Here is a 27,193-nt window from a genome sequence, read left to right as displayed (position 1 = left end):
TATTCCAAATAGCTGAACAATGGTCCCAATCTTTTTATGTCCGACACTGGACACAAAAATCAGTAACAGGTAGAAAATTTTTGAATAAAGTACAGGAGAACATCAGCAGGAATTTAAAATATGAAAGAATTTCATAAACAAGGCACAAAGTAAAATCCTCATTTTTCTATTTGATTATATAATAATCAAAAACTACTCCACACAACAAAAATGAAGCTACAGATTGAGAGAAGGCGCACAATCAGGAAAGAATCTGTACCCACAGTGCATAGAGCATTCTGACGAAGTGGTGGGAAACAAAGATCAAACACCTAATTTTTCAAATAGATGAAGAAGACAGGCAGCAATTCATAGAAGGGAAAATCTGGATAGCCAATAAACTAATGAAAAGTGTTCAGCCCCTAAAATTATAAGAAAAATGCAAATTAAAACATCAGTGAGATACAATTTTGTGCCCATTACATTAGCAGACATTTTAAAGTCAGACGATACCAGGTGTTGATGAAGTTATGGAGCAATAGAGCTTGTCACTCACTGCTGAGGAGAGCGGGGAATCGGTACAGAGGCGATTTGGTAATGTTCAGGAGACTTAGCTGGCATGTGTGCACTAGGAGACCTGCATGAGAATGCTCTATGTGCAAGAGCAAAGGTTCAGAAGCAAATTAAATGCTCCATTACAGGGAACTGGATAGATTGTCGCATGTTCAACAATGGAAAACTGCAATTGTTAAAAGGAATAAACTGGGGCCACATGTAATTAACGTGGAAAGTCCTCAGAGACAATGTTGAAAGAAAAAAAAAACAGGTTGCAGAAGGAAACATACAATATAATAATATATAGTTTCAAAATCCACAAGAATTTGCTCAGTGTTAATGGAGGTTTAGATTTGTACAAAGAATATTTTAGAAACCATTAACATGAAAGACATTAACTTTGTGATGGTGGTTATTTCTGGAATGGGGGCAGGGGAATAGTTAGGGAGGAGTATACTGCTATCCTCAACCTTAGCTGTAATTTAAAAAAAAACACATTTCCAGTAAAGACAGCAGGAATCTTATGATTTAACAAATGTAATTAGAAGGTATATAAATGTTCACAGTGTTAGCCTCTATAATTATCTACAAATGTAAAATATTTCATAACATTGACTTTTTTAATGGTGGTACTGGGGATAGAACCCAGGACCTTGTGCATGCTAAGCACCTGCTCTACCACTGAGCTGTACCTTTCCCCCACATTATTGATTTTTAAGTAAGAGAAAAATTAAATTAAATTAGATTAGATTACAATTTGCTCCTTTGTACCTGAAACAAGGCAAAAAGAAATTGAGATCATGGACTCACACTGTCTGGGCCCACGCTCTTCCCACTTTCCACTTCCCCCTGCCCCTCCTCCCAAAGTGACACATTGACCTGGTTGTCCCTGCAGTGGTTGGCTGCTGCCTGCAGATTATATGCAAGGCCCGTTTGCCACTGCCCCCTCAGCTACACCTTAGGATTGTCTGAAGCTGTAGAGAAGCCCACCTTCAGAAAGAGTCTGGAAGCAGGATGGGAAATACTCAGCTTTGCAATCAATAGGGAATACACTGGCAAAATGCATTAATCATTTTCTGTCCTTTGGTATCTTTTCAATTCCCACCTTGTTGCAATTAAAAAAAAAAAATCAAAGTATGATCTTGTCCAGAGAGAACAGACATCACCAATTTTGGCAAGCCATAGAATAGAAACACAAAATAGTAATATTAAATCATTGCTCCCCCATCTTCTTCCTCTCAGGGGTGTTTTTAACCCTATCTTAAAGGTTTTTTTTTTTAAAGGTTTTAATTTATTCACTTTAATTTCCATAGCTAATAAATTCATGTGTCATCTTGTTTTAAGCCTTCACACTGCTTCCTTTGTGAATGACCTCACTCACCCAAAGGCAAAGAATTTAGTACAATCTTATTTCCCACATTATACTGATTTTGGCCAATATAATCTAAGAATTTAAACATAAATTTCATTACACTTATACATTATATATCATATCTTTCTAAGATGATTTTTGATGCTCAAGGATTATCTAGACAGCTCCATATGTTTAACTTGTATTAATGGATAATATAAGTCTTTTTATAGTCAGACTTCCTCATTTTTTACTTACCTTTTAATTTGGTCAGTAAAAGCTGTGCTTTCCAAACTTTAGTGTGCATATGAATCATCTAGGGATCTTGTTAAAATGCAAGTTCTAATTTCTGTAGGTCTGGGGAGGGGCTTGAGAGTCTGCATCACTAACAAGCTCCCAGGTGATTCTGTTGCACTTTGATCAGCAAGGAGCTCAAGTAAATTTTTCAGTGATGTATGAGCAGTATGGTTTCTGTGTCTTAGCATATTTGAGAATGTTTTTCTATTGTCTATACATGTGAATAATAACTTCAGTTATTCAGGAAGAGAATACTTGAAGCACAGATATTTCTCACAATCTCTTTGATAGTTGTTCTATTACTTTTTGGTACTTGGCATTTCAGGGACTATTGAGGCTCACTTTATTTTAGCCCCTTGAAATTTAGCAATAATTTTTTTCCTGCCTGGAAGCTTGCAACAGATTTTGTATGTCACAAAAGTTCAAAATTTTGCTAGAAAAAAAAATTGAGATGTGTTTTTACTTTAATTTGATAACAGCAAAGCAAAACAAAAGAGTGAGTACATTTAGTCTGAAATTAAGAAGTTTTTCAAACTTACGAAAATTTTTTTCTTCATCTGATTATGACATCTGCCCTATACTTTTATATTTATTTATTAAGAATTCTTATTTTTCTTAAATTGGATCATCTCTTTTATTCTTTATACCTATTAATTTAATCTCAATTATAGTTGAAGATTTTAATACCCCACTTTCAATAACTGATAGAACTAGACAGAAAGATAGTAAGGATACAATGACTTGAATATCAGCCAACTTGATGTAACTAACACCTATACAATAGAATGTTATGCATTCTTACAATGGAACACATTATATAATCATAATTAAATATTAAAAAATTCCAATCACAGAACCAGTTCCTACTAAGAGTAAATGAAGCTCAGATGAAAGCGGAGGCAATGATGGAATAAGGACCTCTATAAATCTGCTCCTACATAAAAACAGAGAAAACCTAGCAAAATTATTTAAAATAATTCAGTAATAAGAAATAACAATAATGACAAATTCAGAACTCTAAAATTTAACCAAAGGCTTGCAACAATCTTGGGAATATTTATTAAAGTAATACTGTAGAATCTCAGTGGGAACATAGGGGTTTTTGTTACTTTAACTTGACCTGCTCTCAACCCCTTTCTTCAGCTCTTTGGGAGCCTTGAAAACCAACAGTCTTTCAACCATCAACAGCCAACAACAGCCTCACAGGCAGCAAGAGAGAGCACACTACATTTGGAGATCCTCAAAAAGTTACATCCCCAGAGCATTGATACTATTTGACCTATTTCACAGCAAATTTTAAAAGCCCCAATTTGCAGTAAGTTTTTATTATCTGACCTAGTTAGGCATTCACTCGGAAGAAAAAGGCTTATCCTCATAATGTTTTTCAAAAACAATCAGCGGCAGTGGTTTACCATCACTGTTGCCTGAGGCTCTGGTACCACTTGAGACAAACAAGAACTTGGCCAAAATCTTATAAAGATTTTGGGAATGAGATGACCATGGAGGGGCACAAAAAGCTCTAACTTATTTCTGGGGGTTTACATGACCAACATCATGTGCAGGACTATGCATGTGCCCAGAAAGACCTGTTTGTGCACCAACCTCTTGCCTCTGGCTGACCTCAAGGCCCTCTGCAAGCAGGGAATAAAAGCTAAGCGAAAGTGGTAAGATGACTAAGTGCTGATAGTGTGGCCAAACACACAGAGAAATCCTCAGCAAAGGCTGGAAGACTTCCTGCTTCAAGACATTTAAGGAAATCTCTAGTCAATCTTTACCTGGCCACTAAGCTAACCAAGTAAAGACTTCAGCAGTTGCACAAAACAGGGAATACATACTTAACAAAATTAGTCTAAGAAGTCACTAAACAAACATATAAGCAAAAATAACAACAAAAACCAAGCAGCAAGAATAAACCTTGGGGTGGTGGTACTGGGGTAGGGGATCTGATTTCCAAAGTCACCACGTTATATTATCTAAAATATCCAATTTTCAACAAAAACAGCAAAAATAGTACAACATATAGAGAAACATAAAAGTATAACCCACACACAGGAAAAATAGCCATCATCAGAAACTGATGTGAAGGGGACCACATGTTGGACTTCCTTGATAAAACCTTAAATTATTATTATTACTAATTATTATAAATATGTTCAAAGAAATTTTTAAACCCTGTATAAAGAATGATCACAAGAATGGGAACACAAACCGCAGACTGGGAGAAAATATTCACAAAAGACATATCTGATAAAGAAAATATATATCTGATAAAAGAATATTTCCAAAATATACAAAGAACACTTCAAACTCAACAATTAGAAAATGGACAACCCAACTGAAAAAAATGAGTAAAAGATCTGTACAGACACAGCACCAAAGAAGATATACAGATAGCAAATAAGCATATGAAAAGATGATCCATATCATATGTCATTATGTTATTGCAAATCAAAACTACAGTTAGATACACCTGCACACCTATTAGAATGGTGGAAATCCAAAACAAGGACAACACCAAATGCTGATAAGAATGAAAAGGAGCAAGGACTCTCATTCACTGTTGTTGGAAATTCAAAATGGTACAACCATTCTAAAAAACAATTTGGGGGTTGTTACATAATTAAATATATTCTTACCATTTGATCCAGTAATCATACTCCTCGATATTCACTCAGATGAGTTGAAAACTGATGTCTACACAAAAACCTGCACTCGGGTGTTGATAACAGCTTTGTCATAATAGCCAAACTTGGATGCAACCAAGGTATCCTTCAATAGGTAAATGGATGAATAAATGGTGGTATATCCAGACAATGCAATATTATTCAGTACTAAAAAAATAAATGAGTTATCAAGCACAAAAAAGTGCATGAAACTTAATGGCATATAACTGAGAGAAGCCCATCTGAAAGACTACATACTATATGATTCCAAATATGTGACATTCTGAAAAGGGAAAAACTATGGAAACAGAAAAAGATGAGTTATTGCAATGGGTGTGGGGAGAGGGAGGGACGAATAGGTGGAGCACAGAGGGGTTTCAGGGCAAGGAAGCTACATATGGTACCATAATGGTGGATACATGTCATTAGAAATTTGTCCAAACTCATAGATACACAACATCAAGAGTGAACCCTAATGTAAGCTCTAGACTGTGCGTGACGGTGATGCTTCAATGTTGGTTCACGTCTAATACATGTACCTCCCTGATGCAGGTTGCTGATGGTGGAGAAGGCTGTGTCTGGATAATTAAAGGGAGAATATGAGAACTATGTACTTTCTGCTCAATTTTGCTGTTAACCTAAAACTACTCTAAAAAATAAGATCTATATATAAAACAAACAAAAAGAATTAAAGGAGAGAATGACAACAATGTCTCACAGAAAGCAAGTATCATTAAAGAATTAAAAGTTATTAAAAAAAAGAACCAAATTGAATTCTGGAGTTGAAAAGTACAATAACTGAAATGAAAAATCCACTAGAGAACACCAACTGCAGAACTGAGGTGGCAGAAGAAGAATCAGCAAACTTTAAGACATGTCAGGAACAGAAAGAAAAAAGAATTTTAAAAAATGAATGGCACCTCAGAGATCTTTGGGAAGCCATCAAACATACTAATATATGCCTAATGGGACTGTCAAAAGGACGGGAAAGAATGAAAGTTTCAGAAAGAATATGTGAAGAAATAATGGCAAAAACATCCTAAATTTGATGAAAGATACTAATCTAACAAGCCAAGAAGCTCAATGAATTCAAGTAGAATAAACCCAAGGATTCACACACAGACACATAATGAAACTGTTCAAAGGCAAAAACAAAGAGAAAATTTTGAAAGCAGCAAAACAGAACCAATTCATGATATACAGGAGATTTTCAGTAAGGTTAAGAGCTGATTCCTATCAGAAACCACAGAGACTTCATGACAGTGAATTAACATTAAAAACATGCTAACAAAAAGATTTTAACCAAGAATTCTATATCCAGGAAAGTTTTCCTTCATAAGTGAAGGAGAAATTTAGACATTCCCAAATAAACAAAACCTTAGAGAATTCATTACTATTGGACTTGCCCTACAAAAAATACTAAAGGGATTTGTTTAAGTTAAATGAAACAGGAGAGTAATTTGAATCCATATGAAGAAATTTAAATAACTAATAAAGATAATTATACAGGTAAATATAAGAAATATAAAAATATTTTTGTAACACTTTGCTTTTCCTATCTGATTTATAAGAAAACTTCATAAAGTAATAATTATGAAACCATGTTGAAGGGCTTACAATATATGAAGATATAATCTGTTTAAAGTAATCACATAAAAGAGTAAGGAAAGAATGGAATTATGCTAGAGCAAAGTTTTACATTTTACTGAAATCACACTGGTGCTTGATTGTTTTCACTTAGGATATTAATCTTATTCCTAGGAGAACCACTAAAATAAGAAACCTCAGAAAATAGAGCAAAAGAAATAACCAAGACAGAAATTGTAGAATGGATTTTAAAAATAGGATCTAACTATATGAAACACACTTTAGACTTCAGGACACAAGAAGCTGAAAGTAAAAGGATGGGAAATAATACATGCAAACAGGAACCAAAGGAGAACTAGGGTGACTAAAATAGTATCAGATAAAAAATAGTCTAAGACAAAAATTGTTAGCAGAGACCAAGAGCAACATTACTGATGATAAAATGGTCAATCCATCAGTAAAACAACAAAATACACCCGCAACTCACAACAGAAACTCAAAATACATGAAGCAAAATTGACAGAATTGAAGGGACAGAGAGTTTGAGTAGTTGGAGACTTCATACCTCACTTTCAATAATAGATAGAACAAGTAATCAGAATATCAACAAGGATATTAAGTAGTTGAAAAATACTATAAGCCAATCAGACCTGACAGACATCTCTAGACCACACCACCCAACAACAGCAGAATATGCATTCTTCTCAAATGCATGTGGAATGTTCTCTAAGATGGATCAAATGCTAGGTCATAAAACAATCTAAAATAAATTTAAAAGGATTGAAATAATACAAAATATATTCCTTGATCAAAATGGAATTAAATGGAAATCAACAGAAGAAAATTGGTGGAATTCAAAAAATATATTGAAATAACATTCTCCTAAATAACCATTGGGTTAAAGACGAGATCACAAGGGAAATAAGAAAATATTTTGAGATGAATGAAAACAAAAATATAACATACCAAAACTTATGAGATGCAGCTAAAACAGTTCTTAGGGGTAAATTTATAACTAAATTTCTATATTGAAAAAGAGTACCTATATTAATATTTATGAAATGTTAATTCTTGGACTGCTTTTAGGTTTTACTCCCACTTTGGGTTTCCCACCACCCATTCCCCAAGGTAACCAGGCCTTTCTGGATTCATTATGTTATCTTTATTAAATCATTTCATTATCACAACAACCCTAAGCTATAAGTACTATTATTAATTCCAATTCATCAGTTATGGAGTTAAATCACAAAGAAGTTAGGTAATTTGCCCAAGATCACAGAGCTTATACCTGAGGGATGGAGAATAATACTTTGGAATCTGGAATCTGGCATCTAGAGGTAGGCTGAACTCAGAGAAAGGAATCAATGCTTGGCTTCTGAGCTTCATAATGACCATCTTAAATTCATAGTACATACCAGAGCTTGGCAGACATTGACCCACGGCCTATTTTTGTATGGCTCATGAGTTGAGAATGATTCTTAAAATTTTCAATGGTTAAAAAAATCTGAAGAAGAATATTTCATGACACATGAAAACTATATGAAGCTATCATCAGTTCTGTGCATTTTGTCAGATTAGAAGCTGAGTATCGTCCCTTGTCATACTATCCACCAATTCCATGGCTTAGCAAGATAAAATTTTATTACTGTTTTCTAAGCTCTCGGCCAAGATTGAAATTTTTCTGAATGGGAAGAACTACCTTTAAGTATGATTATCCAACACTGAATGGCTTTTGAATTTAGTTTTGCTGAAGACTCAATAATGTTTCTAGACTTAAAAGCTTTCCTCAGATTTCTAGCTCTGGTTGTGACAATGTAGATGGTATTGGACTAAACCTCCTACTAAACATAGTTATGAAAGCTGGACAGCATACTTTAAAAATGTTTGAAGGTAATAATAAATAAATAAACCTAATTATCAAAAAAAAAATACTAAAAAAAATTTTTTAAACCAAAAAAATAAAAGTTTCAAGGTATAAAGAGATGCCAATGCAGGCAGTATTTAAGAAGCTTTGTGTTTCTTGAAAAAAAGGAAACACAGGAAATCCTCTATAATTACCCTGGCTTTTTGAACATTTCCCAAGTTACAGAGCTCAGGAATGAAGGAAACCCAAATGAAAACAGTGGTACTGCTGGGCTGACAAGGCAGAGGTCCAAATATGGGCAGCCAGATAGGCTAAAATTTAAGGGCCGACTTTCAGAGAGCAAAGAACCACAGTTCTAAAATTTTGCCAAGAAATTCCCTCTTTGTAGTGAGCTAACAGCTAGGCTATATGTGCATGGGATTATAGTACACACCCAAAAACCAACCAACCAACAAAACAGCAGCTAGGAGGCTAGAAAGCTAAGCACAGAGGTAAGCAACCGTGTGCTGGGGAGATAGGGGTTGGAGTTCAAGGTCCTAGGCAAATGAGAAGGGCTGGAATTTCTGTTACTTAGGCAGCTGCACTCAGGTCTAAGGACTACATCTGAGGATTAAGGGAAAAAACTTTAGCCCTCCCTCCCTAACAAACAGCTATGTCCAAAATCAAAATGATTTGCTCTGCATATCTCTCTGCCGAGAATATTAACCCTCTCTGGTCCACTTTTTAGCCCGTGGTCTACTTTGGTATGGTCTCTTACCAATCATGTGCAGGTCAACGGTTCACAACCGGCTCTCCAAGTCCTGATATACAGTGTGTGCGTATTTCCACTGTGCGCTTACTGCCACCGTGACCAGTTTCATGCTGCCAGTGCAATGTCACTAGACACAGATCCGTAAAGAGATGTGCGTGATCGATTCTCATCAGCTGGTGTGAGCCAGCTTCACACACGCCTGGAATCACATATTCCAGACCCTACACTTTACATCTTCAAACTCCACAGAAAGGAAAGAATGACTTTATAAACCCAAATACATGCCTTCATTTAGCATTTGTTTTAGTATTTCAAAATGTTGACTTTATCTGAATAATTGTCTCTTTTCAGAGATTTTCTTTTCTATTAAGGTAAGAGTTATAAGACTATTAATCTTGAATATAATTTCTTTTGGGAGCTACAGCATGAGTATCTCTCATTCAAAGACAAAAGAAGTGGCTTGGGCACCAATGAATAATTTTTCCATTGATTTTCCTTAAACAGATGTTGATTAAACATAGTTTGATTCAACAAATATTTATGGAGTGTGTAGTCTATTTAAGACATTCTGCAATGTAATGAAGGGTTTCCGTGCCTTCAATTATTCTTATCAAAATAAACATTCAACAGCCTAAAAGAAAACTGTTGTCAAGGGATATTTATTTCTCAATATTGAAGTGGGTGGAGAGGGAAATATCCAAAGCAAAGGGCAGTAATATAACAGCATACACGATGAGCTGAAAGATTAGAAAATGAAAATACTGTGTTTCTAAGTCTCTATTGCTTGTCCTTTTAGTGATGCAGGAACTCAGCTTGAAGTCACCCCCACAAGGACCCGTGATGGAAAGAGACTCATTTTCATTCTGACTTCATGAATTTGGGATTTTATTACCTTATGTGTGGCTCTCCTCTGTCAAGGAAGAGTCAGCCAAGCTATTTCGAGCTGTTCACATATGTCTAAGTCACCTGCTTTCCAGCACTTGGGAAAAGCGGTATTTTTCTTCCTGAAACCCTTGTCTTATAATGAATTTACTTTACAACGCAGTATCTCTTTGAGGAAGAAAAATCATATTTGATTCTCTAGAGGTGATGGCTTGACTTCCCTTTGCATCTTGATGTATAAGAACATATATTCTAATACTGCATTATCTATCCTGCTGACAGGCAGTATTATGTTTGCCTTGGCTTATCTAACCCCACTTTGCTCACTTCTGCTTAGCCTTGCTAGACTTAGTTTATCTGACCCAGTAATGTGGGAAGGTGCATTAGTTTCCTACTGTGCTGTAACAAACTGCCACAAATCTAGTGACTTAAAACAACACATGTTTATTATCTTACAGCCCCGGACATCAGAAGTCTGAATTGGTCTCACTGGGCTAAGACTGAGGTGTCAGCATGGCTGAATTCCTTTTGGGCTCTCTAGAAGTGAATTGTTCCTTACATTTTCCAGCTTCTAGAAGCTGCCTGCATTATTTGGATTCTCCATCTTCAAAGCCATCAATGACCAGGTGATCATCTTAATAAATAATCTTCAAAATATTTGACATTATAGTTTGATCAGGAAAAAGCTATTGTTCAGCATGAGAACTGTATTTGTCAGAGTTCTTCAGGAAAACAGAACTAACAAGATAGACATATATAGACAGAGAGACAGACATATAGAAAGAGATTTATTATGGGGGATTGGCTCATGCAACTCTGGAGGCCGAGAAGCAACACAGTCTGCCATCTACAAGCTGGAGGCCCAGGAAAGCCAGCGGTGTAACTCCAGCCCAAATCCAAAGGCCTGAGAACTGGAGGCCAATGGTGTAAGTCCTGGTTCAGGCCTGAAGGCCCAAGAACCAGGAGAGCTGATGTCCGAGGGCTGGAGAGGATGGATGTCCCAGCTCAAGCAGACAGCAAATTGATTCTTCTTCTGACTTTGGTCTGTTCAAGCCCTCAGGGGGTTGGTGATGCCCACCCCACTGGTGAGAGCCATCTTCTTTACTCAGACTGCCAACTCAAGTTTTAACCCGTTGTGGAAACACCCTCGTAGACACACCCAGAAATAATATTTGCCAACTATGTGGGCATCCCTTAGCCCATTCAAGTTGACACAAACATCCATCACAATCCCCTATGTATATAATATATGCTAGTATATTATGCATATTATAAAACCACACCTAGAAATATAAATTTAAAATATGAGTTTGGGTGAGTGTATGCGCATGTATGTATCTATTCTGATATGCATTATTGTGAGCACCTCCTGGAATGTTCATCTACCACCCTGGCTGTGGAAACAAACGGTCTATATGAGTCTGTATATCATATAAGGTGGGGATGAGGTGGTTGGAAAGACCCACATCCTTCCTCTACCTCCTGACTGATGACAGAATTTCTATTCATTTCTTTAGTTTTAGCCTTTAGCATAAATAACTTCTAGGTCTCTTCCTGAGAACACATTTAATTACAGAAAGTGGAGAGAGAGCATGAAGGCAGCAGCTAACTTAGTGGGGAACAGATCAATATGGAAGGCAGAGGAGAAGGCCCGAAGTCACGGAGGCTCGGATAGCAAATATCCCTCGAAGGGACATGAAATCATTTACTCAGAAAGAATTTATAGCACGTAGTTAATAAAACTGGTGGATTCTTCAGTTCTTACACATTTTGTTCTTAGATGAAATGCTTAACCCACTTTCTTATTCCAGACAGGTAGGCAAACAAGCCACACTGTCTCCCACCCCATCAACCTGCATGGCAGGCTCTGTGCAGCTGGCTGGCTGGACCAGCCGCCTCCCACACTCACACTCACATCCTCCCCACACTGCACCCCTGGTCAAAGAGAACACGTCCCAGATGAAAAAAGAGAGTCTTTGGTTAAGAATTTCTGAGCGTTACACTTCTTTCACACTAACTGAATTGAGGACCTGGCTTTTTTAAATTCTGGAATCTTCCATCCTTCTAATCCGCCTTAATTATTAAAAGCAATCCTTAAAAAAAAACTTTGGATCATTTCAAATCGACACCCTTGCGATTGTTTTAGCGATTCCCCCCGCCCCATTTTATACTCTTGGAGGTGACCTTACTCTAGTTTTGAGTACTTGTCTTAAATAAAACTGGAAGTAAAACCCAGCAATTTTTGTTAGCTTTTACAGAAAATGAAATCCTAGCTAATAAATGAGGAAAGCACGTGGGGAGAGGGAGGGAGGGAGTTTGAGTTTTTATTTAGTTATTTGTTTGTGAATATTTTTTAAAAAACTCCCATTCTTCTTTTCAAGTGTGGTCCTAAAACAGTTGTCTTGTCCCACTGACACAGGTCTGGGCTGCAGCTGGACTGAGTGATATATTCAAAGCTTCTGTTCCACTGAATCCACACATCTGTAGGCCAAATGTGGACCACAGGTTACAGTTCCCAATCTTCTTCTTAAGAAGAAATAGCTGGGAAGTGTACACGAAACTCATGTGCACCAGGTCCAAAGGCAGAGGCAGTGATTTCATAGAAACCTGGGCTAGACCTGCCCGCTGGATTCGGAGCATCTCCTGGGGAAGTGAGGGATGGCTGCGGCTCACTCAGACAAGGTGGCAGACATTCCAGGAGTGTTAATCTATGTGAGCTTTCCTGGAGGCTGACATCTTGCTTGGATCATTAGCACCAAGACCTAGCCCCATCGAGCAGCCTGTAGGGAAGCCTCAGGCCAAACAATCTACAGGGTGGGAACACAGCCACATCCATCAGCAGACTTCCTGAGCCACAAAGGCCTCTAGACACAGCCCTATCCACCAGGGGTCCAGGACCAAGCTTCACCCAGCAATGGGCAGGCACCGGCTCCTCCTGCCAGGAAACCTCCATAAGCCGCTAGTCCAGCCTCATCCACCAGGGGCAGATACCAGAAATAAGAAAACAACAGTCCCAAAGCCTTTGGGAGGAATCCATAAACACATAGAAAGATAGACAATATGATTGCTTTGGGTAATGTGGCCATTTTGATAGTGTTGATTCTTCAATCCAAGAGCACAAGAAATCATTCCATTTCTTTGTGTCATTTCAGTTTTCAGAGTATAGGTAACCTTCTTAGTTAAGTTTATTTCTAGGTTATTTTGTTGTTTTTGATGTAATGGAAATGTCTCTGCCAGTTCTAAAATTCTGGTTTTTGAAGTTAAAAAAAAGTGAATGAAGGGCTGCAAATGGCAAAATATCCTTCTTTTTAATGGGTGAGTTGTATTCCATTACATATATATATAATATATATATATATATATACTGCATCTTCATTATCTATTCAACTATTGATATGCACTTAGGATGCTTCCATATCTTGGCAATTATAAATAATATTGCTGTTAATAGAAGGGTGTGTGTATCTTTTTGAATTAATTCTTATTTTGTGGTTGGCTTTATGCCTTTGATAACTATGTAAGTATAAAAAGCTAAAGCTCTAAACGTTCTTAGAAACAATGAACAGTACATATATGTAAATTAAAAAATATATGTGCAGTAAAAAGAAAAATGATCTATCAAGCCATGAAAGACATGGAAGAAAATTAAGACATATTACTAAATGAAAGAAGCCAGTCTGAAAATGCTACAACTGTATGATTCCAACCAAATGACATTCTGGAAAAGGCACAGCTACAGAAACAATAAAAAGATCGTGGTTTCCAGGGGCTTGGGGAGAGGGAGGGAGGGAGGAATGAATAGGTGGAGCACAAGGGATTTTTAAGGCAATGAAATTGCTCTGTATGACACTATAGTGGTGGCTACATGTCATTATGCATTTGTCAAAACCAACAGAATGAGAATCAAGAGTGAACCCTAATGCAAACTATGGACTTTTGTTGATAATAATGTGCCCATGTTGGTTCATCTATTGTACCAAATATGCCACACTGATGAGGGACGTTGAGGGTAGGGGAGTATATATGTGTGGGTGGGGAGGCCTATGTGCGAACTCTGTATTTCCTGCTCAATTCTGTTGTGAACCTGAAACTGCTCTAAAAGAATAAAGTCTATGAAAAATAAATAAAATAAAGAAAAAGAAGAAAAAGCTGCTCAAGAAGCTGAGTTTTGCAGATAAAGGAGAATATAATGCTCTGTATAGCAAAAGGATTTAATTTTTTTTATTTAATTTATTTGGTTGACAAATTTTCCAAAATGGATTTCATGTTCTTATTCAAAATATAGCAATCATAATTGGACACCTGCTTGGTCAATTCAGGACAATCATGGTGAATATCCATTTCTGTACTCACCCCAGACATATATGCTTTCTGAGTTCATGTGTACTTTCTATCTTGTTCTTTTCTCTTTCTTCCCCTAGAGTTCTCACAGTTCAGGATTCTCTTGTTATGCAACTCCTTATAGCCAATGTGTCAGAGTGCAGGAACTCTTCTATCAACCAGAAATCTGCACCTTCCTAAGTGACCAGAGTTTAGAAAGTAGAAGCTACCTTATTATATGTGGTATCGTAGAGGCCTCACAGGATAATCTGAAAGATGTTCATACAGAAAGTGCAAGGTACAATGGAATACTACTCAGCCATAAAAAAGAATGAAATTTTTGCCATTTGCAGCAACATGGATGGTCTTGGAACACATGGTGCTAAGTGAAATAAGTCAGAGAAAAATAAACACTGTATGACATCACTTGTATATGTAGAATCTAAAAAATACAACAAATTAGTGAATACAGCAACAAAAAAGGCAGACTCACAGATATAGGGAATAAACTAGGTGTTACCAGTGGGGAAAGGGTAGGGGGCAGGGCAACATAGTGGTAGGGGAGTAAAAAGTACAAAGTATTGGGTATAAAATAAGCTACAGGGATACAATGTACAACATGGGGAATACAGCTAACATTTACAATAACTATAAATGAAATATATCTGTGACTCACTATGTTGTACACCTGTAACATATAATAAAGAAAAAAAGTGCAAGGTGCTATTAATTTGGTTATTTATCAACCTCTTGGTTATATCTAGGTTTCAGATATAATGCCAATACGTGAATGCTGGGTAAGTCAAATATCACTTAAGGGCGAATCCTCAGAATATTTGTGTAACAGCCCAGAGTATATCAGATTTTGAGTAGAAAAGCCAAAGCTCCAAGCAAAACTTTCTTATCCAGGTGACATTAAGTCCATTAAGGTACTGACTACTGAATTTCATCTTATCTAAGCTGTTGCTATTTGGAGATTAACAGATACTCTAAATTCTGATTACATATTACTCAGTCTGCTATTCTAACCCACAGTTTCTCATTTTACTCTAAGATTTGTAGTTTTGTCCCATTAAGAGTTCCTTAGACATGAGTACAATTCTCAAAGCCCAGATGAGTACAGGTCAACCCCTAAAGTAGAGATTTAAGCAAAAGGGACAAAGAGCAATGCACACAACTAGCCAGAAATAATCATGTATCCTTTAAACTTAGTCTTTACTTTCAAAGGTTAAAGCAATTTTTCTGTTGCCTGAATTGCCAACATCATAACTCCAATTCTTCACTTATTTTCACTTTGCCAGATTTGCCCTCAAATTGCATGGCATTGATGTCAAACACATGAAAGAGATCTAACATGAAATCCAGGCATCAGAAAAACAGCATCACAAATAATAGGCAAAAAGGAGCAAAACAAAACAACCCCCCCCCCAAAAAAAACCCTTGTTTTCCATTCCCAGGATTTCTAGGACATGTAATCAGTAAGCAATTACAAAGCCAGAGAATCCTCTCTATAAAGTAGAATATTTTCCTCTAGGGAATTTCCACACATCAAAAAACAAAAACAAAAACAAAAAAAAACCCACATGACAAATCAAAAAGACAGGACCAGGTTACTAAATCCTATAATAGGCAAGCAAGCATTGGGGACCATCCGTGTCATTAAGATCTTAAGTTCTTAGGACTAATAAATCTGAACTTTGACAAATGTATTTTGTTTGTCATTTGTTTTATATTTTGTTATTTTCCTCTCTTTAGTACTATATTATGTTCCTAACAAAATGCCAAAAGAAGTGTTTTGTGCTTATCAATTTTGGAGCTCTAACCTCTGCAGTACATAAAGCACCTTTGTGATGGAGGAAAGCAGACTCTCTGAAGGGTATCCATTTACATAGAGACTGGGCCTCAGCCCTAGGGTATAAGTATTGCCCATTGAAAAACATATATTGTATTTCTAAAATAGTGTTCCCATAGGTTTTTTTTAGAACAAATGGATTTGCAAGTCTGTTCTGCATAATCTTTGGTTCTTCTCTCACTAAACAGCATCGTTACTCAGCTCCCCTTCCCACACTGCAATGATGAACATGCTAAATGTAAGAAAATCATAAGGGAACAGACACAAGACGGTTAAACAGGTCCATGGAAGCACAATGGCTGCATTTCAGGAAGCAGGAAAATTCATTTCTAGAACACGTACCTCTGCACACCAAGATGCAAAGGCAGCTAAGTCACTTCATTCAGTGAACCGAATAAGGTCTTTCCTCCTCAAAGAGGGACAAAGCTGTGGGGAAAATGCATTACAAAGTCAAGGTTTCAAGGGGAAAAAAAAAAAAGGATGCTTTTCTTAAGTGCTAGAAAACACGATGACATACATATGTGAACAGTGCAAAAGAACCTAGCTGATTCTTCCCAGAGGGAGGAAGAGAGCCACAGACATGGTGACAAAATTTCAATTTCATGAAGTCAATGCTACAGAATGAAAAGATTGTCTCTCTCTGCTGGGGGTCATTGGGGGGCCGATTTTAAGCGTCATCACCATGGCATTCACACAACACAAGAACAACACCAGAAACTTGGAATCGCACATTGCCTGCTCGCTAATCTGTCAGGTCTTCCATGTTAGCTCTTCTATGCATAGTATTTGCTAAGGGTATTTTTTTCTCCTACCTGTAAATTTGATAAGTAAATAGCTTATTTCCTGCAAGCTTCTTATCTGGCTGCAGAATCTAACGCCTTGAAAAGAATAATTGGAGAAATGTAAATCCCATCATTACTAACCAAAGTGCCTTAAATACAGGACATGTTCCACAAATACTCATGGAATCAAACTTTGCATAATCAACATCTGTTTGAGGCAAATAAATGCGTAAGTTATTCATGGAATGCAGGCCACATTTGCTGTTTGACTTTGAAGGAGATCCACTCCTTCTGCAGTCCAAAGGAAAACTTATATTCATGACTATTTATAGAAATGCCACCTTTTGTAGGGGTGGAGGATCTAAGAAAAGAACAGAAGGCAGGTGCTCCTATAACCTACTCTTTCCTATGTCCACAACCTCCAATGCAAATTCTACCCCGCCATACTGCTTATTGGCTTTTTAACTTTCCCCTTATGGCAAGTACTGTGGATTTTCTCTCACAACTCGGACCCAACCCTCTTGAAGACCCAACCCTCTTGAACCCTCTTCACTGACTACTAGAGGCAGGAAAGCCGAGGACTGCCCAGGCCTGTTCAGTGTGGGTTCCGTGCATGACCTGGCCTCCACCAAGCAGGTGCACCACGTGTGCTTTGGGAGGGAGACTGTCCGTGCTTGTGCTGCACCTTCATGTTGACAAGTGCAGGCAGGGAAGGTTTAGATTTCTCTGTAGCAGGAATAATAAAGGCCCCACTGTCTGGCCCTTAGCATTGTGAATGTAAAGAAGCAGGGCCAGGGCAGCCATTGTCACAGGTTGGATCATGTCTAAAGTGTTAAAGTCCTGAAATCTGCGTGGCAGATTCCCTGTAGCAGTAGGGATCGACTGCTTTGGGGGGTACTACCTGGTATTGACTTATATTCCTCAAAGTTTACCCAAGAGCTTGTTCGTAATCCTCTGACTATTTTGTAAGCACCTGATTACTTTCCGCTTAAACCAGCTACTTACTAAAACACCTCCTCTCTTGACATCTTTTTTATTCTGTTCTTTGATTTGCAATAATCAAGCAAGTTAAGGAGGAAAAAGATTTTTTTCTAAGAAACTCAAAGCTGTATATGTCAAGATCTAAGCATGGACAACTATAGCATAGAACTTTTACAATGAACCATAGAATAGGAAGGGTAGGAGTAGGAAGTAAAGAAGTTCCTGCTACATTGGACACAATAAGTCTTTCCCGGGATCAGGAGAGGAAGACTCAGCAGAGGGCAAGACATAAAGTGTCCAGACTCAAGACTCAAGATTCCTGGCTCACTACTCGGAAGGAAGGAAGGAAGGGAGGGAGGGAGGGAGAGAGGGAGGAGAAAAAAAAGAAAGAAGAGAAGAGAAAAGAAAAGGTGTGGAGAGAAGGGGAAACAGCCAAACAGTTTAGACCTGAATTGGTAACTGTCAAGGCTGGTACCCTCCTCTCCTAATGGAGGAAGACAACAAGCCTCTTAGAAAAGTCCCACATTCAATATAAAAGAGTTAGAGCAGCAGTAGTGGTGGGCAGGAGGGCATTAGGAACTACGTGGTTCTCTGTTAGGGGGCTATAGAAAGAGGAATCAAGAGTTTTTGACTTCGTCCACTCAATTAGGAGACAGAAGTACAGGGTTGTGGGGGTGGCAGGTAAGCAGGAAGATAGCTGAGGTCAAGAGAAGGTAGCTACAAAGGAGAGAGCTTTTGCACTTAGAGGAGAAGACCACTTGCCAACAAGCCACCCCAAAGCCAGCCACACCTCAGTGGATGCCAGGTCAGGAAGTTTAGGCAACAGGCACACCAAGGAACACCAATGCAGGTACCACAGTGACAGAGACTGATGCTCAAAGCCCAAATGGGGCAAGAAACCTCAAGCAGAGGCCAACAAGACTATATATTACTTCCCTGATTCTAGGATAATGCATAAGCTCTCTTGTGAATATAGATCATCCCTGAGTGGTGGAGAAAGACTAAAAGGATGTCTAAAAACAACATGAAAGACTGAGAATGTATGTAAATGTAACTAAGATAGAAACTGGAAAGTGACTGTAGTAATATTTGAATTTAGCTGAAGAGTCACTGATTGGATTGAAAATATGTGAATCAGTAAAAATAAGTTGTCTGAAATAATAATTTTTTAAAAAACTAACCCAATCCAAAAATGGGCAGAAAACCTAAACAAGCAATTCTCCCAATGGCCAATAGGCACATGAAAAAATGCTCAGTATCACTAATTATCAGAGATATGCAAATCAAAACTACATAGAGCTACCACCTCTTATCAGTCAGCATGGCCATCATTCAGAAGTCCACAAACAACAAATGATGGAGAGGGTGTGGAGAAAAGGGAACCTTTCTACACTGTTGGTGGGAATGTAGTTTGATGCAGCTGTTATGGAAAACAGTATGGAGATTCCTTAAAAAACTAAAAACAGACTTACCATATGATCTAGCAATCTCACTCCTGGGCATATATCCAGAGGGAACTCTGTTTTGAAAAGATACCTGCACCCCAATGTTCACAGCAGCACTATATACAATAGCCAAGACATGGAAGCAACCTTAATGTCCATCGACAGATGACCGGATAAAGTTGTGATATATTTATACAATGGAATACTACTCAATGATTTTTTTAAAAGAATAAAATAATACCATTTGCAGCAACATGGATGGACCTAGAGATTGTCATCGTATGTCTTTTGACTGCAGCATTTAGTCCATTTACATTTAAAGTAACCATTGATAGGTATGTCCTTACTATCATTTTGTTAATTGTTTTCTGGTTACTTGTGTAATTCTGGTTACTTGTGTAATTCTTCCTCTCTTGCTCTCTTCCTTTGTGGTTTGATGGTTTTCTTTAGTGTTATATTTAGATTCCATTCTCATTCTTTATGTATCAGAAGTTTTTGGTTTATGGTTAACATGAGATTCATGTATATAACAACCTATAAATATAGCAGTCTATTTTAATTTGATATGCATTTAAGTTCAAACACATTCTAAAAGCACTACGTTTTTACTCCCCCCCGATATTTTATGTTTTTAATGTCCTATTTTACATCTTTTTATTTTGTGTTTCCCTTAACTAATTATTGTTGTTATAGCTGAATTTACCACCTGTCGGTTAGCCTTCATGCTAGCTTAATAAGTGGTTAATCCACTACCTTTGCTGTATGTTTGCCTTTACCAGTAAGATTTTTTTCTTTTTATACTTTCTTCTTTCTAGTAATGGCCTTTTCTTTTCAGGTTTAAAAAAGTCCTTTTAATATTTCTTGTAAAGTCTGTTTAGTGGTAATAAACCCTCTTAGGTTTTGCCTGTCTGGGAAACTGTTCATCTCTCCTTGAATTCTGAATAATAGTATTGCTGTATAGAATATTTTTGGTGCAAGTTTTTTTTTTTCTTTTCCATAGTTTGAATATATCACATTACTCCTTTCTAGCCTACAAATTTTCTGCTGAAAAAAATCAGTGATAGCCTCATGGGGGTTCCCTTGTATGTAACTAGTTATTTTTTCTCTTGCTGCTTTTAAGATTCTCTCTTTATTTTTAACATCTGACATTTTAATTATAAGGTATTGGTGTGGATCTCTTTGGGCTCATCTTGTTTCAGACTCTCTGTGCTCCCTGAACCTGGATGTCCTTCCCCAGGTTAGAGAAGTTTTCAGCCATATTTCTTCAGATAGGTTTTCTGCCACCTTCTCCCTCTCTTCTCAAGACTCCTATAATGTGAATGTTAGGATGCTTAAAGTTGTCCCATGGGTCCCTTAAACTATCTTCATTTTAAAAAATCCTTTTTAGTTTTTTTTTTTTCTGTTCTGTTTGGACAATTTCCAATATCCTGTCTTCCAGCTCACTGATCCACTCTTCTGTAACATCTAGTGTGCTGTTGATTCCCTACAGTGTGTTTTTTCAGTTCAGTTATTGTATTCTTCAATCCATTTGGTACTTTTTTATATTTTCTCTTTATTCAAGGTCTCACTATGTTCATCCATTCTTCGGAGTTCAGTAAACATCTTTATGGCCATTACTTTGAAATCTTTATCAGGTGATTTACTTATCTCCATTTCATTCAAATGTTTTTACTGGGGTTTTATCTTGTTCCTTCATTTGGAACAATACTGTGCTTCTTCATTTTGCTTGACTTTCTGTGTTTGTTTCTGTGCATTATGCAAAATAGCCATCTCTCCCTGTCTCGAAGCAGTGACTCTGTGTAGAAAATGAACCTTACCTCTTGAACTGTCTCTATGATTGTTTCAGACCTGTGGGTTCCAAAACTGCAATCCCCCTGGCAATATGAGCCTGGTGCTCAAGGGATATCCCCTGTTGGCTCTGGTGGAGTCACACAAATAGTGTGTGGGGTGGGACGGCTTGCCTGCCACTGTTAGCAGGTTAGAGTGAGAGTACAAGCATGGTGCCCACCAACGTTGGTGCCAACAAGATAGAGGGAGCCTACAAAAATGGTGTTTTAAAGTGTTTCATCCCCAGGGAAATTTTCAGCCAACTTCTGCCCCTTTGGCAGGTGCTTTAAGATTAACAAGTGAATCTCCTTCATATATGGTCTAGGTTCTTTTCAAACCACTGCTTTTGCGCTGAGTTCCAGGGTAAGCAGGTCTGAGTGAGAGGCCTTTAAAGGTAGAATCCTCATTCTTTATAGCCCTGTGTTTCTCCTGATTATAAGCCCTGTTGGTTTTCAAAGCCAGACTTTTGGGGGGATTATCTCTCCAGTTCAGGACTCAAGTGTGAAGTACAAACCCCTTGCTCCTCAGGGAGAAGCTCCATTTATTATTATTACTTTTTTATTTTTTTTTTTTTTTTTTGAGATTTCTACCAAATATCAGTCGCCATGCTAGGAATGGGGTTTTTGGTGATAGTATATCCCTGCCTTTCCTGCCCATTTCGATGTGGCCCTTTTATTCTTTGTTTTGGAGCAGGTATTCAGCTAGTTTTCAGGTTTTTTTCAGAGAGAACTGTTTCATATGATATGTGGCTGTATATTTGTTACACCCATGGGAAGAGGTGAGTTCAAGTTTTCCAAGTCATCTTTGTGCTTTAGTCCCTACGTGTAGATTTTGACCTTGCTGTAATAGCGAGAATTTATTGGGTGCTCACCATGTGCCAATAACTGCCTTAATTAAATAAAATAATCATTACTTCATTTAATCTTGATGTAGTCTAATTATCCTCATTTTACAGGTAAAATGATAAAGCCACAAATATGATAAAGCCATATCTAGAGCCAAGTAGTATTTCACAAATTATCCCCAATGAATAATCACTTACTTCAAATGTTTTCTTCCTTCCTCATCCATTTGGCAGTCAGATACCTCATAAACAAACGCTAAGTGCTGTCTTCAGTACAAGTGGGAAGGAAAGAGGAAAATTCATCTCACCAAAGCTGAGATTTTCTTCCCATAACTATGGAGTCTGCTTTCCTTGCCTTTTTCTTAACAATATTTCCAACTTTGTGGAAATAGACACTGAATTAAAAAAAAGAAAAAAGAAAGAAGGAAGGAAGGAAGAAAGAAAGAAAGAAAGAAAGAGAAAGAAAGCGAGGGAGGGAGGGAAGGAGGGAGAAGAAGAGAAAAGAAAGAAAGAAGAAGAAAGAAAGAAGCAAAAGAAGAAAAAAAGAAAGAAAGAAGAAGAAGAAAGAAATCAAAAAGAGAAGGAAGGAAGGAAGAAAGGAATGCGACTTACGTCCGAACGTTGCCTCCCTCCTCCTTCCCCTTCTCCTCCCTTCCTCAATGGGAGAAGAAATCTAAGTGCCAGACCTGGACTAGACAGTAGCATCTATAAATTAGGCATTTCTCATGTCTGCTTCCTAAACTAATTCACTATGTGGCTAATTCACATAAAAGGAGGGGCTGTCAGTCCTGAAGCAATAATTATGAAATCAATATACAAATTACTTTAAGAATTCTAATTCAACGTGATTTTGCTGTGCCATAAAACTTAAAAGAACTTAATTTTCCTGCCATCCCTTGGGACCAGGCCTGGATTCATTGTTATGCAATGTTCTCCACTAAAATCTACTCATCATTGCTACTCCTTCACAGTTCTGAAACACTTTGCTCACTGGAGTCAGACCACACAGGTTTATAGAAGACACCCCCTTGCTGGACACAACCTGCCCAGTCCTGTCATAGAGATTTCATTCTCTGGTTCTCTGACCAGTAAGCCATCCCTGAAGCTAAGAAGGCAGGTCTAGGTGCCAGCTGTCAGCTCTGGGTTGGAGAGCTGGAGCCAGCCCAGGCCCAACTGGGAGCCCAGAAACATAGCTCCCCCCAATCACGCAGCGTCCAGTTTCAGCCTGACTGCTTTGCTGAGAGTTTCCAGGGCACAGTCAATGCTACTGAACAGGTTCTGGATGGTTGTCTCCGTAACTTGTGCCTCTAATGTAAAAGTGATGAGCTGAGAACTTTTTCCCAGATGACCAAAAGCCTATTTCCTGCCAACTTCTGTGCTTCCTTCCACATTTATTTCTGCATTCAATAAAATCACAGAAATTCCTTCACATGTCTAATTTGCTTTTGTATATTCCCTATATAGAGCCTGAAATATAATGAGTACTCACTAAATGCTTATTGAATGAATGATAGAATTAATCAGAAAAGCAAGGATAACCATGTAAAAATAGATTCAATTTAAAAACAGCTGTTCTCCAATCTGACACCACTGTTTAGATGCCAAGGAGTGATTCCCAGTGTGTCTCAAACTTTAATGTACTTAAGAATCACCTGGGGATATTGTTATAACACGAGTTTTGATTCACTAGGTAAGTGATCAGGCCTGAGTTTCTACATGTCTGAAAATCACTCTGGTGATTCTGTTGGCTCAGACCACATTTTGAGGCTCAGTTTCCTAATCAGTACCAACTAATTAGTCTTACTATCATTAGCATCTCAGTGAACTTGTCGGGTCAGGCAAACTTATCCATGGTTAACAAAATAACATATGTCTTGGCACACAATAAGCAATTGATTTTTTAAAATTAAATCATAATTTCATTAGAAAGAGAATAAATTTGATTTCTATAAGGCACAGAGAAATTTACCTAGTAATTAAAAAAAAAAAGAGTTACATGAAAAATCTTCTCATTCCTACACCTCAGAACAAATTTCAGAAATTTCCATCAAGTGAACACAGGGTAGTCAGCTTTGAATCATGGCTTAAATACACCAGCCAAATCTTCAGTTATGAATGTCTTCAGACCAAGATATAATTCTTCCAAATTTCTTTGTGAACTTAATTCTCATGAAAAACTGAAAAAATAGTGAAAACCTGATCATTATTCCAGAGGAGGTTTAACATGTTAACATTTGCTGTTGATAAAAAAGAGTAAGAAAGTAGAGAGAAAAATGGTTGATTTTTTCAATCTAAGAAAAATACTTAGATTGAGTAAAATTACAGATGAAACTGACTGTGGTTTTTCAGAAACCACCACCGCCTTTGAAACAGAATAGAAAAGACAACAAATTTCCATCAATAATTTAAAAGCATAATTTTAGAAGAAGATACTCATTTGTGAGGGCTTATATTGGTATACGGTGACTTCTACAGATTAAATAATTACCAGAGAGTCTCTCCTTAAACTTTATGTCTAGGCAACCAATATTTCAAATACTGGGTGTCCTTAACTAGGAGCTAGCATGCAAGCTAGAATTTTAACAAGACTTAGCTAGTAAATGTATAACCTAGAATACAGAGAGCTGAGTTGGTTGTACTCCAAATTCATGGCACAGTCATCAGCTGTCCTTGCAAGGCCCCTGTCTTGCTTTATTTATCTTCTTATCCTGAATTTCCGCTCCCAACCCACTCCTCCATCTGTAGGAAATTACTCTCATGTGTTTAGCACCTTTCGTGGTCATACAGGCATATTTGAAAAGCAGTACTGTTTTGTTGTGTGTTTATGTTTTAAATTTGCCTAAATAAATCATGTTATCTCTTTTTATCTTGCTTTTTCCTCTTAACACTGTATTTGAAAGATTTCTCCATATAACTCTATCTTTCACTTGTTACCTCTGTGAGTATCTACAACATTTCAGCCATCTGCTCCCCTGGAGATAGACACCGATGTCTTCTGCAATGCCCTGCCCTACAAATGATGTCTCATCATACATTCCTACGCATGCCTCCTTAGAAACCACAACCCAAGTTCCACAGGAGTCGGGTGGCTGGGTCATGGGACCTACGCATATGAAATTACACTATATGTCTCCAGAATGTTCTCCAGATTGGCTCTTAGAGCCTACAGTCTCTGCTTTACCCGTTGTTCTGTTCGTTTCCTCTTTTTTTCACAAGGGTTTCTTAAATATTCTAGATATTACCCCTTGTCAGTTTTTGAATTATCAGATAACGTCTCTCAGCCTTTTCCCTGCCAACTGACTTTACTGATGGTTCCTTTCACCGAATAGAAGTTTACCACTTTTTATGCGGTCAAATTCATCATTTTTTCATCTTATGCCTTGTACTTTGGCAGTCTTATTTAATACTTTTTCCACAACTCAGAATCACAGAAATATTTTCCTGACATATTTTTATTCACTTTACAGTTTCACCTTTCATTCTTAAGACTGTAATTAACCTAAATTGTGTTTTTGAGAACTAACTTTATTTTTCTCTACAAAGTGGCTTGTTTTTTCACTGTCATCTAATGAAGAAACTATCCTTTTCTGTTAGGTCCATTTTTACACACATCAGTTTCCCATGTAAACATGGACTTGTTTTTGAGCCCTCAGTTCTGTTCCATTGATCCATTTACATGTTTCTGCACCATACTGTGTCATTTCTGTGCTTTGTAGTAATCTTCTGCATCAGGACTTACATTTTTCTGAAACAAACTCAACTACATCATGATTTGTTTTTAGTTGCTGGATTCAACTTACTAACACTTGGGTAAGAATTATGGCATCTATATTTGTAAGTAAGAGCCACATAAAGTTATTCTTTCTTGAACTATCTGAAGCAGATCTGATTCCCCTATTTCTTCCTGTCTAATAGAACACAGACTTTGTAGCACACATAGATCTCCAGTTTCAAGGGAAAGTGGGCCCCTCTCTGACCCTAGAAGATGAATCATTCTTGACTGATTCAGTCTAGTCATAGGAATTTTACTCCCCTCTACCAGTGATTTCTCTGGGTAGCTGTGTGTGACCCAGTTCCAGCCAAGAAGCTGTAAGAGGACACATGTTTGGGAGCTCGCCTTCCTCATATATAACAGCCTCACTTAGGGAAACCCTTACCCGGCCTCTTCCCTTCCTTGCAAAGTTTGAGATTATGAGGATCTAATATATAGCATGAAGTAACAACCATGAAGATAAAAAGCCATACTAAAGATGGTAGAGAGGAAAGAAACTAGGTTCCTGATGGCATCACCAAGCTATGATTCTATCAACTTTAAGCATTATCATTTTTGTTGTGTGAGAAAAGTAAACCACTATTTCTTTAAGTATGCCTGGGGTTTTTGTGACTTGAAGCTATATTTACCCTGTATTATACATTCTCTGTCGGTGGGTAGGTTTTCCCAGAAGCAGACCCCAAGACAAGGATATAATATGCAAAAATACTATATAAAATATTAGCAAAGTACAAAGATATATAAAAAGGACAGTATATCGAGATCAAATTTGGTTTATTCTAGTAATACAGGCTGATTTAACATTTGAAAATCAATGTAATTCACTACATCAGAAGATTAAATTAGAAAAATCACATGATTATCTCAGTAGGTGGAGGAAAATGATTTTTATTAAATTAAGTATCTATTCATGATAAAAATTGCTACTGTTCTAGAAATAGATGGGAACAGCTTATTGTGTAAAAAGGTATCTGTGCATCCTACTGCAAAACTCATACTGAACGGTAAAATAGTAAAGGCTTTAACTCTGAGAATGAGGACAAGATACGAACGTTTGCTGTCACCACTTCTAATCACCACCATCCTCACTACTGCAGTAAGGCAAGGAGAACGTAAGAAAAAGATTAGAAGACAAAACCCAAACTCTTATTTTTCCAGGTGGGATAAAGAGTATGTAAAAAATCCAAAAGACTCTACAGATAAACTCCTAGAATGAATACATGAATTCAGAACAATCATGATATTTAAAATCTATTTTATGTCTAAATACTAGTAACAAATAGAATTTAAATTTTAAAAATTTAAATTTAAAGAACATTTATAATAAGATTTTTAAAAACACCTAACAGCTTGGAATAAAACTAATGAAAAGTATGTAAAAACAATACAAAGTATTATTAAGAGAAATACAATAAGACCTAAGTAAACAGTGAGATGTTGT

The sequence above is a fragment of the Camelus ferus genome, chromosome 3, assembly GCF_009834535.1.
Source record: "Camelus ferus isolate YT-003-E chromosome 3, BCGSAC_Cfer_1.0, whole genome shotgun sequence".
NCBI lineage: Eukaryota > Metazoa > Chordata > Mammalia > Artiodactyla > Camelidae > Camelus > Camelus ferus.
Note: the sequence above shows the minus strand (reverse complement) of the source record.